A 13,744-nucleotide genomic window follows, 5' to 3' on the forward strand; every position below is an offset into this window, starting at 1 on the left:
TCACGTGGCCAACGCTCTGTGCCGTGCGCACGCTCTCTGCCGCGCGCACGCTCTCTGCCGCGCGCGCGCTCTCTGCCGCGCGCACGCTCTCTGCCGCGCGCACGCTCTCTGCCGCGCGCACGCTCTCTGCCGTGCCAACGCTCTCTGCCGTGCCAACGCTCTCTGCCGCGCGCACGCTCTCTGCCGCGCCCACGCTCTCTGCCGCGCGCACGCTCTCTGCCGCGCGCACGCTCTCTGCCGCGCGCACGCTCTCTGCCGTGCCAACGCTCTCTGCCGCGCGCACGCTCTCTGCCGTGCGCACGCTCTCTGCCGTGCCCACGCTCTCTGCCGTGCCCACGCTCTCTGCCGTGCCCACGCTCTCTGCCGTGCGCACGCTCTCTGCCGTGCCCACGCTCTCTGCCGTGCCCACGCTCTCTGCCGTGCGCACGCTCTCTGCCGAGCCAACGCTCTCTGCCGTGCCCACGCTCTCTGCCGTGCGCACGCTCTCTGCCGTGCGCACGCTCTCTGCCGTGCCAACGCTCTCTGCCGCGCGCACGCTCTCTGCCGCGCGCACGCTCTCTGCCGTGCCCACGCTCTCTGCCGTGCCCACGCTCTCTGCCGTGCGCACGCTCTCTGCCGTGCCCACGCTCTCTGCCGTGCCAACGCTCTCTGCCGCGCCCACGCTCTCTGCCGCGCCCACGCTCTCTGCCGTGCCCACGCTCTCTGCCGTGCCAACGCTCTCTGCCGTGCCAACGCTCTCTGCCGTGCCAACGCTCTCTGCCGTGCGCACGCTCTCTGCCGTGCGCACGCTCTCTGCCGTGCCAACGCTCTCTGCCGTGCGCACGCTCTCTGCCGTGCCAACGCTCTCTGCCGCGCGCACGCTCTCTGCCGCGCCCACGCTCTCTGCCGTGCGCACGCTCTCTGCCGTGCCCACGCTCTCTGCCGTGCGCACGCTCTCTGCCGTGCCAACGCTCTCTGCCGTGCGCACGCTCTCTGCCGTGCCCAACGCTCTCTGCCGTGCGCACGCTCTCTGCCGTGCGCACGCTCTCTGCCGTGCCAACGCTCTCTGCCGTGCCCACGCTCTCTGCCGTGCGCACGCTCTCTGCCGTGCCCACGCTCTCTGCCGTGCCAACGCTCTCTGCCGCGCGCACGCTCTCTGCCGTGCCCACGCTCTCTGCCGTGCCCACGCTCTCTGCCGTGCCCACGCTCTCTGCCGCGCGCACGCTCTCTGCCGTGCCCACGCTCTCTGCCGTGCCCACGCTCTCTGCCGTGCCAACGCTCTCTGCCGCGCGCACGCTCTCTGCCGTGCCAACGCTCTCTGCCGCGCGCACGCTCTCTGCCGCGCGCACGCTCTCTGCCGCGCGCACGCTCTCTGCCGTGCCCACGCTCTCTGCCGTGCCAACGCTCTCTGCCGCGCGCACGCTCTCTGCCGCGCGCACGCTCTCTGCCGCGCGCACGCTCTCTGCCGCGCCCACGCTCTCTGCCGTGCCCACGCTCTCTGCCGCGCCCACGCTCTCTGCCGCGCCCACGCTCTCTGCCGCGCGCACGCTCTCTGCCGCGCGCACGCTCTCTGCCGCGCGCACGCTCTCTGCCGTGCCAACGCTCTCTGCCGTGCGCACGCTCTCTGCCGTGCCCACGCTCTCTGCCGTGCGCACGCTCTCTGCCGTGCGCACGCTCTCTGCCGTGCCCACGCTCTCTGCCGTGCGCACGCTCTCTGCCGTGCGCACGCTCTCTGCCGTGCGCACGCTCTCTGCCGCGCGCACGCTCTCTGCCGTGCCAACGCTCTCTGCCGTGCGCACGCTCTCTGCCGTGCCCACGCTCTCTGCCGTGCGCACGCTCTCTGCCGTGCCCACGCTCTCTGCCGCGCCCACGCTCTCTGCCGTGCCAACGCTCTCTGCCGCGCGCACGCTCTCTGCCGTGCCCACGCTCTCTGCCGCGCCAATGCTCTCTGCCGTGCGCACGCTCTCTGCCGTGCCCACGCTCTCTGCCGCGCCAATGCTCTCTGCCGTGCGCACGCTCTCTGCCGTGCCCACGCTCTCTGCCGTGCCAACGCTCTCTGCCGTGCGCACGCTCTCTGCCGTGCGCACGCTCTCTGCCGTGCCCACGCTCTCTGCCGTGCCCACGCTCTCTGCCGTGCCCACGCTCTCTGCCGTGCCCACGCTCTCTGCCGTGCCAACGCTCTCTGCCGTGCGCACGCTCTCTGCCGTGCCAACGCTCTCTGCCGTGCGCACGCTCTCTGCCGCGCGCACGCTCTCTGCCGTGCCCACGCTCTCTGCCGCGCGCACGCTCTCTGCCGTGCCAACGCTCTCTGCCGTGCGCACGCTCTCTGCCGTGCCAACGCTCTCTGCCGTGCCCACGCTCTCTGCCGTGCCCACGCTCTCTGCCGTGCGCACGCTCTCTGCCGCGCGCACGCTCTCTGCCGTGCGCACGCTCTCTGCCGTGCCAACACTCTCTGCCGCGCGCACGCTCTCTGCCGTGCGCACGCTCTCTGCCGTGCGCACGCTCTCTGCCGCGCGCACGCTCTCTGCCGTGCCCACGCTCTCTGCCGTGCCCACGCTCTCTGCCGCGCGCACGCTCTCTGCCGCGCGCACGCTCTCTGCCGTGCCAACGCTCTCTGCCGTGCCCACGCTCTCTGCCGTGCGCACGCTCTCTGCCGTGCGCACGCTCTCTGCCGTGCCAACGCTCTCTGCCGTGCGCACGCTCTCTGCCGCGCGCACGCTCTCTGCCGTGCGCACGCTCTCTGCCGTGCGCACGCTCTCTGCCGCGCGCACGCTCTCTGCCGCGCGCACGCTCTCTGCCGTGCCCACGCTCTCTGCCGTGCGCACGCTCTCTGCCGTGCCAACGCTCTCTGCCGTGCGCACGCTCTCTGCCGCGCGCACGCTCTCTGCCGTGCCAACGCTCTCTGCCGCGCGCACGCTCTCTGCCGTGCGCACGCTCTCTGCCGTGCCCACGCTCTCTGCCGCGCCCACGCTCTCTGCCGCGCGCACGCTCTCTGCCGCGCGCACGCTCTCTGCCGTGCCAACGCTCTCTGCCGTGCCAACGCTCTCTGCCGCGCGCACGCTCTCTGCCGCGCCCACGCTCTCTGCCGCGCGCACGCTCTCTGCCGCGCGCACGCTCTCTGCCGCGCGCACGCTCTCTGCCGTGCCAACGCTCTCTGCCGCGCGCACGCTCTCTGCCGTGCGCACGCTCTCTGCCGTGCCCACGCTCTCTGCCGTGCCCACGCTCTCTGCCGTGCGCACGCTCTCTGCCGTGCCCACGCTCTCTGCCGTGCCCACGCTCTCTGCCGTGCGCACGCTCTCTGCCGAGCCAACGCTCTCTGCCGTGCCCACGCTCTCTGCCGTGCGCACGCTCTCTGCCGTGCGCACGCTCTCTGCCGTGCCAACGCTCTCTGCCGTGCCAACGCTCTCTGCCGCGCGCACGCTCTCTGCCGTGCGCACGCTCTCTGCCGTGCCCACGCTCTCTGCCGTGCCCACGCTCTCTGCCGTGCGCACGCTCTCTGCCGTGCCCACGCTCTCTGCCGTGCCAACGCTCTCTGCCGCGCCCACGCTCTCTGCCGCGCCCACGCTCTCTGCCGTGCCCACGCTCTCTGCCGTGCCAACGCTCTCTGCCGTGCCAACGCTCTCTGCCGTGCCAACGCTCTCTGCCGTGCGCACGCTCTCTGCCGTGCGCACGCTCTCTGCCGTGCCAACGCTCTCTGCCGTGCGCACGCTCTCTGCCGTGCCAACGCTCTCTGCCGCGCGCACGCTCTCTGCCGTGCCCACGATCTCTGCCGTGCGCACGCTCTCTGCCGTGCCCACGCTCTCTGCCGTGCGCACGCTCTCTGCCGTGCCAACGCTCTCTGCCGTGCGCACGCTCTCTGCCGTGCCCAACGCTCTCTGCCGTGCGCACGCTCTCTGCCGTGCGCACGCTCTCTGCCGTGCCAACGCTCTCTGCCGTGCCCACGCTCTCTGCCGTGCCCACGCTCTCTGCCGTGCGCACGCTCTCTGCCGTGCCCACGCTCTCTGCCGTGCCAACGCTCTCTGCCGCGCGCACGCTCTCTGCCGCGCCCACGCTCTCTGCCGTGCCCACGCTCTCTGCCGTGCCAACGCTCTCTGCCGCGCGCACGCTCTCTGCCGTGCCCACGCTCTCTGCCGTGCCCACGCTCTCTGCCGTGCCCACGCTCTCTGCCGCGCGCACGCTCTCTGCCGTGCCAACGCTCTCTGCCGCGCGCACGCTCTCTGCCGCGCGCACGCTCTCTGCCGTGCGCACGCTCTCTGCCGTGCCCACGCTCTCTGCCGTGCCAACGCTCTCTGCCGCGCGCACGCTCTCTGCCGCGCGCACGCTCTCTGCCGCGCGCACGCTCTCTGCCGCGCGCACGCTCTCTGCCGTGCCCACGCTCTCTGCCGCGCGCACGCTCTCTGCCGCGCCCACGCTCTCTGCCGCGCGCACGCTCTCTGCCGCGCGCACGCTCTCTGCCGTGCCAACGCTCTCTGCCGTGCCCACGCTCTCTGCCGTGCCCACGCTCTCTGCCGTGCCCACGCTCTCTGCCGTGCCCACGCTCTCTGCCGTGCGCACGCTCTCTGCCGTGCGCACGCTCTCTGCCGTGCGCACGCTCTCTGCCGTGCGCACGCTCTCTGCCGCGCGCACGCTCTCTGCCGTGCCAACGCTCTCTGCCGTGCGCACGCTCTCTGCCGTGCCCACGCTCTCTGCCGTGCGCACGCTCTCTGCCGTGCCCACGCTCTCTGCCGCGCCCACGCTCTCTGCCGTGCCAACGCTCTCTGCCGCGCGCACGCTCTCTGCCGCGCGCACGCTCTCTGCCGTGCCCACGCTCTCTGCCGCGCCAATGCTCTCTGCCGTGCGCACGCTCTCTGCCGTGCCCACGCTCTCTGCCGCGCCAATGCTCTCTGCCGTGCGCACGCTCTCTGCCGTGCCCACGCTCTCTGCCGTGCCCACGCTCTCTGCCGTGCGCACGCTCTCTGCCGTGCCCACGCTCTCTGCCGTGCCCACGCTCTCTGCCGTGCCCACGCTCTCTGCCGTGCCAACGCTCTCTGCCGTGCGCACGCTCTCTGCCGTGCCAACGCTCTCTGCCGTGCGCACGCTCTCTGCCGCGCGCACGCTCTCTGCCGTGCCCACGCTCTCTGCCGCGCGCACGCTCTCTGCCGTGCCAACGCTCTCTGCCGTGCGCACGCTCTCTGCCGTGCCAACGCTCTCTGCCGTGCCCACGCTCTCTGCCGTGCCCACGCTCTCTGCCGTGCGCACGCTCTCTGCCGCGCGCACGCTCTCTGCCGCGCGCACGCTCTCTGCCGTGCCAACGCTCTCTGCCGCGCGCACGCTCTCTGCCGCGCGCACGCTCTCTGCCGCGCGCACGCTCTCTGCCGCGCGCACGCTCTCTGCCGCGCCCACGCTCTCTGCCGTGCCCACGCTCTCTGCCGCGCGCACGCTCTCTGCCGCGCCCACGCTCTCTGCCGCGCCCACGCTCTCTGCCGCGCGCACGCTCTCTGCCGTGCGCACGCTCTCTGCCGTGCCAACGCTCTCTGCCGTGCGCACGCTCTCTGCCGCGCGCACGCTCTCTGCCGCGCGCACGCTCTCTGCCGCGCGCACGCTCTCTGCCGCGCGCACGCTCTCTGCCGCGCGCACGCTCTCTGCCGTGCCCACGCTCTCTGCCGTGCGCACGCTCTCTGCCGTGCCAACGCTCTCTGCCGTGCGCACGCTCTCTGCCGCGCGCACGCTCTCTGCCGTGCCCACGCTCTCTGCCGTGCGCACGCTCTCTGCCGTGCCAACGCTCTCTGCCGTGCGCACGCTCTCTGCCGTGCGCACGCTCTCTGCCGTGCCCACGCTCTCTGCCGTGCGCACGCTCTCTGCCGCGCGCACGCTCTCTGCCGTGCCCACGCTCTCTGCCGTGCGCACGCTCTCTGCCGTGCCCACGCTCTCTGCCGTGTCAACGCTCTCTGCCGTGCGCACGCTCTCTGCCGTGCGCACGCTCTCTGCCGTGCCCACGCTCTCTGCCGCGCGCACGCTCTCTGCCGTGCCCACGCTCTCTGCCGTGCGCACGCTCTCTGCCGTGCCCACGCTCTCTGCCGTGCGCACGCTCTCTGCCGTGCGCACGCTCTCTGCCGTGCCAACGCTCTCTGCCGTGCCAACGCTCTCTGCCGTGCCCACGCTCTCTGCCGCGCGCACGCTCTCTGCCGTGCCCACGCTCTCTGCCGCGCGCACGCTCTCTGCCGTGCCCACGCTCTCTGCCGCGCCCACGCTCTCTGCCGCGCCCACGCTCTCTGCCGCGCCAACGCTCTCTGCCGCGCCAACGCTCTCTGCCGTGCGCACGCTCTCTGCCGTGCGCACGCTCTCTGCCGCGCGCACGCTCTCTGCCGCGCGCACGCTCTCTGCCGCGCCCACGCTCTCTGCCGTGCCCACGCTCTCTGCCGTGCGCACGCTCTCTGCCGCGCGCACGCTCTCTGCCGTGCCAACGCTCTCTGCCGTGCCCACGCTCTCTGCCGTGCGCACGCTCTCTGCCGTGCCAACGCTCTCTGCCGTGCCCACGCTCTCTGCCGTGCCCACGCTCTCTGCCGCGCGCACGCTCTCTGCCGTGCGCACGCTCTCACTCTCTGCTGTGCCAACGCTCTCTGCCGTGCGCACGCTCTCTGCCGTGCCAACGCTCTCTGCCGTGCGCACGCTCTCTGCCGTGCCCACGCTCTCTGCCGTGCGCACGCTCTCTGCCGTGCGCACGCTCTCTGCCGTGCGCACGCTCTCTGCCGTGCCCACGCTCTCTGCCGCGCGCACGCTCTCTGCCGTGCGCACGCTCTCTGCCGTGCGCACGCTCTCTGCCGTGCCCACGCTCTCTGCCGTGCGCACGCTCTCTGCCGCGCCCACGCTCTCTGCCGCGCGCACGCTCTCTGCCGCGCGCACGCTCTCTGCCGTGCGCACGCTCTCTGCCGTGCCCACGCTCTCTGCCGCGCGCACGCTCTCTGCCGCGCGCACGCTCTCTGCCGTGCCCACGCTCTCTGCCGTGCGCACGCTCTCTGCCGCGCGCACGCTCTCTGCCGTGTCAACGCTCTCTGCCGTGCGCACGCTCTCTGCCGTGCGCACGCTCTCTGCCGTGCGCACGCTCTCTGCCGTGCGCACGCTCTCTGCCGTGCCAACGCTCTCTGCCGTGCGCACGCTCTCTGCCGAGCGCACGCTCTCTGCCGCGCGCACGCTCTCTGCCGCGCGCACGCTCTCTGCCGCTGCGCACGCTCTCTGCCGTGCGCACGCTCTCTGCCGTGCCCACGCTCTCTGCCGTGCCACGCTCTCTGCCGTGCCAACGCTCTCTGCCGTGCCAACGCTCTCTGCCGTGCGCACGCTCTCTGCCGTGCCCACGCTCTCTGCCGTGCCCACGCTCTCTGCCGTGCCAACGCTCTCTGCCGTGCCCACGCTCTCTGCCGTGCCCACGCTCTCTGCGTGCCAACGCTCTCTGCCGTGCCAACGCTCTCTGCCGTGCGCACGCTCTCTGCCGTGCGCACGCTCTCTGCCGTGCCCACGCTCTCTGCCGTGCCAACGCTCTCTGCCGCTGCGCACGCTCTCTGCCGTGCCCACGCTCTCTGCCGTGCGCACGCTCTCTGCCGTGCCCACGCTCTCTGCCGTGCCCACGCTCTCTGCCGTGCCCACGCTCTCTGCCGTGCGCACGCTCTCTGCCGTGCCAACGCTCTCTGCCGTGCCAACGCTCTCTGCCGTGCGCACGCTCTCTGCCGTGCCCACGCTCTCTGCCGTGCCCACGCTCTCTGCCGTGCCCACGCTCTCTGCCGTGCCAACGCTCTCTGCCGTGCCAACGCTCTCTGCCGTGCGCACGCTCTCTGCCGTGCCCACGCTCTCTGCCGTGCGCACGCTCTCTGCCGTGCCCACGCTCTCTGCCGTGCCACGCTCTCTGCCGTGCCAACGCTCTCTGCCGTGCCACGCTCTCTGCCGTGCCAACGCTCTCTGCCGTGCGCACGCTCTCTGCCGTGCCAACGCTCTCTGCCGTGCCACGCTCTCTGCCGTGCGCACGCTCTCTGCCGTGCCACGCTCTCTGCCGTGCCACGCTCTCTGCCGTGCCCACGCTCTCTGCCGTGCCCACGCTCTCTGCCGTGCCAACGCTCTCTGCCGTGCGCACGCTCTCTGCCGTGCCCACGCTCTCTGCCGTGCGCACGCTCTGCCGTGCCAACGCTCTCTGCCGTGCCACGCTCTCTGCCGTGCCAACGCTCTCTGCCGTGCGCACGCTCTCTGCCGTGCCCACGCTCTCTGCCGTGCGCACGCTCTCTGCCGTGCGCACGCTCTCTGCCGCGCGCACGCTCTCTGCCGCGCGCACGCTCTCTGCCGCGCGCCACGCTCTCTGCCGCGCGCACGCTCTCTGCCGCGCGCACGCCTCCCCCCTCTGCCGTGCCCCAACGCTCTCTGCCGTGCGCACGCTCTCTGCCGTGCGCACTGCTCCTCTGCCGTGCGGCTCTCTGCCGTGCCACGCTCTCTGCCGTGCGCACGCTCTCTGCCGTGCGCACGCTCTCTGCCGTGCCCACGCTCTCTGCCGTGCGCACGCTCTCTGCCGTGCCACGCTCTCTGCCGTGCCACGCTCTCTGCCGGCCACGCTCTCTGCCGTGCCCACGCTCTCTGCCGTGCGCACGCTCTCTGCCGTGCCAACGCTCTCTGCCGTGCCAACGCTCTCTGCCGTGCCAACGCTCTCTGCCGCGCACGCTCTCTGCCGTGCGCACGCTCTCTGCCGTGCGCACGCTCTCTGCCGTGCGCACGCTCTCTGCCGTGCCACGCTCTCTGCCGTGCCACGCTCTCTGCCGTGCCACGCTCTCTGCCGTGCGCACGCTCTCTGCCGTGCGCACGCTCTCTGCCGTGCCACGCTCTCTGCCGTGCGCACGCTCTCTGCCGTGCCAACGCTCTCTGCCGTGCGCACGCTCTCTGCCGTGCCCACGCTCTCTGCCGTGCCCACGCTCTCTGCCGTGCGCACGCTCTCTGCCGTGCCCACGCTCTCTGCCGTGCGCACGCTCTCTGCCGTGCCAACGCTCTCTGCCGTGCGCACGCTCTCTGCCGTGCCCACCGCTCTCTGCCGTGCCCACGCTCTCTGCCGTGCGCACGCTCTCTGCCGTGCCACGCTCTCTGCCGCGCCCACGCTCTCTGCGTGCCCACGCTCTCTGCCGTGCGCACGCTCTCTGCCGTGCCAACGCTCTCTGCCGTGCCACGCTCTCTGCCGTGCCCACGCTCTCTGCCGTGCGCACGCTCTCTGCCGTGCCAACGCTCTCTGCCGTGCGCACGCTCTCTGCCGGCGCACGCTCTCTGCCGTGCGCACGCTCTCTGCCGTGCCCACGCTCTCTGCCGTGCCCACGGCTCTCTGCCGTGCGCACGCTCTCTGCCGTGCCCACGCTCTCTGCCGTGCGCACGCTCTCTGCGTGCCAACGCTCTCTGCCGTGCGCACGCTCTCTGCCCGTGCGCACGCTCTCTGCCCGTGCGCACGCTCTCTGCCGTGCGCCACGCTCTCTGCCGTGCGCACGCTCTCTGCCGCGCGCACGCTCTCTGCCGTGCGCACGCTCTCTGCCGTGCCACGCTCTCTGCCGTGCGCACGCTCTCTGCCGTGCCCACGCTCTCTGCCGTGCGCACGCTCTCTGTCGTGCCAACGCTCTCTGCCGTGCGCACGCTCTCTGCCGTGCCCGACGCTCTCTGCCGTGCCCACGCTCTCTGCCGTGCGCACGCTCTCTGCCGTGCGCACGCTCTCTGCCGCTGCGCGACGCTCTCTGCCGCGCGCACGCTCTCTGCCGCTGCGCACGCTCTCTGCCGCGCGCACGCTCTCTGCCGTGCGCACGCTCTCTGCCGTGCCAACGCTCTCTGCCGTGCCAACGCTCTCTGCCGTGCGCACGCTCTCTGCCGTGCCCACGGCTCTCTGCCGTGCCCACGCTCTCTGCCGTGCCACGCTCTCTGCCGTGCCAACGCTCTCTGCCCGTGCCAACGCTCTCTGCCGTGCGCACGCTCTCTGCCGTGCCAACGCTCTCTGCCGTGGCGCACGCTCTCTGCCGTGCGCACGCTCTCTGCCGTGCCCACGCTCTCTGCCGTGCGCACGCTCTCTGCCGTGCCCACGCTCTCTGCCGTGGCGCACGCTCTCTGCCGTGCCAACGCTCTCTGCCGTGCGCACGCTCTCTGCCGTTGCGCACGCTCTCTGCCGTGCCAACGCTCTCTGCCGTGCGCACGCTCTCTGCCGTGCCGCACGCTCTCTGCCGTGCCCACGCTCTCTGCCGTGCGCACGCTCTCTGCCGTGCGCACGCTCTCTGCCGTGCCCACGCTCTCTGCCGTGCGCACGCTCTCTGCCGTGCGCACGCTCTCTGCCGTGCGCACGCTCTCTGCCGTGCGCACGCTCTCTGCCGTGCCCACGCTCTCTGCCGTGCCCACGCTCTCTGCCGTGCCAACGCTCTCTGCCGTGCGAACGCTCTCTGCCGTGCGCACGCTCTCTATGCCGTGCGCACGCTCTCTGCCGTGCCCACGCTCTCTGCCGTGCGCACGCTCTCTGCCGTGCCACGCTCTCTGGCCTGCCGTGCGCACGCTCTCTGCCGTGCGCACGCTCTCTGCCGTGCCCACGCTCTCTGCCGTGCCACGCTCTCTGCCGTGCCCGACGCTCTCTGCCGTGCCCACGCTCTCTGCCGTGCGCACGCTCTCTGCCGTGCCCACGCTCTCTGCCGTGCCAACGCTCTCTGCCGTGCGCACGCTCTCTGCCGTGCGCACGCTCTCTGCCGTGCCCACGCTCTCTGCCGTGCGCACGCTCTCTGGCCGTGGCCAACGCTCTCTGCTCTGCCGTGGCCCACGCTCTCTGCCGCGCGCACGCTCTCTGCCGTGCCCACGCTCTCTGCCGTGCAACGCTCTCTGCCGTGCGCACGCTCTCTGCGCGCGCACGCTCTCTGCCGTGCCCACGCTCTCTGCCGTGCGCACGCTCTCTGCCGTGCGCACGCTCTCTGCCGTGCCAACGCTCTCTGCCGTGCGCACGCTCTCTGCCGTGCCCACGCTCTCTGCCGTGCGCACGCTCTCTGCCGTGCCACGCTCTCTGCCGTGCCACGCTCTCTGCCGTGCGCACGCTCTCTGCCGTGCCACGCTCTCTGCCGAGCGCACGCTCTCTGCCGTGCCAACGCTCTCTGCCGTGCCACGCTCTCTGCCGTGCCAACGCTCTCTGCCGTGCGCACGCTCTCTGCCGTGCGCACCGCTCTCTGCCGTGCCACGCTCTCTGCCGTGCGCACGCTCTCTGCCGTGCCAACGCTCTCTGCCGTGCGCACGCTCTCTGCCGTGCCCACGCTCTCTGCCGTGCCCACGCTCTCTGCCGTGCGCACGCTCTCTGCCGTGCCACGCTCTCTGCCGCGCCACGCTCTCTGCCGTGCCCACGCTCTCTGCCGTGCCACGCTCTCTGCCGTGCCAACGCTCTCTGCCGTGCCCACGCTCTCTGCCGTGCCCACGCTCTCTGCCGTGCCCACGCTCTCTGCCGTGCGCACGCTCTCTGCCGTGCCAACGCTCTCTGCCGTGCGCACGCTCTCTGCCGCGCGCACGCTCTCTGCCGTGCCCACGCTCTCTGCCGTGCGCACGCTCTCTGCCGTGCCAACGCTCTCTGCCGTGCGCACGCTCTCTGCCGTGCCGCACGCTCTCTGCCGTGCCCCGCTCTCTGCCGTGCCCACGCTCTCTGCCGTGCGCACGCTCTCTGCCGTGCCCACGCTCTCTGCCGTGCCACGCTCTCTGCGTGCCCACGCTCTCTGCCGTGCGCACGCTCTCTGTCTGCCGTGCCAACGCTCTCTGCCGTGCGCACGCTCTCTGCCGTGCCACGCTCTCTGCCGTGCCCACGCTCTCTGCCGTGCCCACGCTCTCTGCCGTGCGCCACGCTCTCTCTGCCGTGCGCACGCTCTCTGCCGTGCCAACGCTCTCTGCCGTGCCCACGCTCTCTGCCGCGCGACGCTCTCTGCCGCGCGCACCGCTCTCTGCCGTGCCAACGCTCTCTGCCGTGTGCACGCTCTGCCGTGCGCAACGCTCTCTGCCGTGCCCACGCTCTCTGCCGTGCCACGCTCTCTGCGTGCCACGCTCTCTGCCGTGCCACGCTCTCTGCCGTGCCAACGCTCTCTGCCGTGCGCACGCTCTCTGCCGTGCCACGCTCTCTGCCGTGCCAACGCTCTCTGCCGTGCCGCACGCTCTCTGCCGTGCGCACGCTCTCTGCCGTGCGCACGCTCTCTGCCGTCGCCACGCTCTCTGCCGTGCCGCACGCTCTCTGCCGTGCGCACGACTCTCTGCCGTGCGCACGCTCTCTGCCGTGCGCACGCTCTCTGCCGTGCGCACGGCTCTCTGCCGTGCGCACGCTCTCTGCCGTGCCACGCTCTCTGCCGTGCGGCACGCTCTCTGCCGTGCCCACGCTCTCTGCCGTGCCACGCTCTCTGCCGTGCCACGCTCTCTGCCGTGCGCACGCTCTCTGCCGTGCCACGCTCTCTGCCGTGCGCACGCTCTCTGCCGTGCCACGCTCTCTGCCGGCCCACGCTCGGCTCTCTGCGTGCCCACGCTCTCTGCCGTGCCACGCTCTCTGCCGTGCGCACGCTCTCTGCCGTGCCAACGCTCTCTGCCGTGCGAACGCTCTCTGCCGTGCGCACGCTCTCTGCCGTGCCACGCTCTCTGCCGTGCCCACGCTCTCTGCCGTGCGCACGCTCTCTGCCGTGCGCACGCTCTCTGCGTGCCACGCTCTCTGCCGTGCCCACGCTCTCTGGCCGTGCGCACGCTCTCTGCCGTGCGCACGCTCTCTGCCGTGCCCCACGCTCTCTGCCGTGCGCACGCTCTCTGCCGTGCCCACGCTCTCTGCCGTGCCCACGCTCTCTGCCGTGCGCACGCTCTCTGCCGTGCCACGCTCTCTGCCGTGCGCACGCTCTCTGCCGTGGCCACCGCTCTCTGCCGTGCGCACGCTCTCTGCCGTGCCACGCTCTCTGCCGTGCGCACGCTCTCTGCCGTGCCCGCTCTCTGCCGTGCCACGCTCTCTGCCGTGCGCACGCTCTCTGCCGTGCCGCACGCTCTCTGCCGTGCGCACGCTCTCTGCCGTGCGCACGCTCTCTGCCGTGCCACGCTCTCTGCCGTGCGCACGCTCTCTGCCGTGCCACGCTCTCTGCCGTGCGCACGCTCTCTGCCGTGCCACGCTCTCTGCCGTGCGCACGCTCTCTGCCGTGCGCACGCTCTCTGCCGTGCGCTACGCTCTCTGCCGTGCCACGCTCTCTGCCGTGCGCACGCTCTCTGCCGTGCGCACGAGGCGTCTCTGCCGTGGGCCGCACGCTCTCTGCCGTGCCCACGCTCTCTGCCGTGCGCACGCTCTCTGCCGTGCCACGCTCTCTGCCGTGCGCACTGCTCTCTGCCGTGCCACGCTCTCTGCCGTGCCGCACGCTCTCTTGCCTCGTGGCTCTCTGCCGTGCCACGCTCTCTGCCGTGCGCAACGCTCTCTGCCGTGCCACGCTCTCTGCGTGCCTCGCTCTCTGCCGTGCGCGACGCTCTCTGCAGTGCCACGCTCTCTGCCGTGCGCACGCTCTCTGCCGGTGCGCACTCTCTCGTGCCGTGCCCGACGCTCTCTTGCCGTGCCCACGCTCTCTGCCGTGCCCACGCTCGTCGTGCCGTGCGCACGGGCTCTCTGCGTGCCAACGCTCTCTGCCGTGGCCGCACGCTCTCTGCCGTGCGCACTAGCTCTCTGCCGTGCGCACGCTCTCTGCCGTGCCACGCTCTCTGCCGTGCCACGCTCTCTGCCATTGCGCAACTGCTCTCTGCCGTGCCCACGGCTCTCGTGCCGTGC

Source organism: Ascaphus truei, unplaced genomic scaffold (assembly GCF_040206685.1).
Source record: "Ascaphus truei isolate aAscTru1 unplaced genomic scaffold, aAscTru1.hap1 HAP1_SCAFFOLD_2235, whole genome shotgun sequence".
Taxonomy (NCBI): Eukaryota; Metazoa; Chordata; class Amphibia; order Anura; family Ascaphidae; genus Ascaphus; species Ascaphus truei.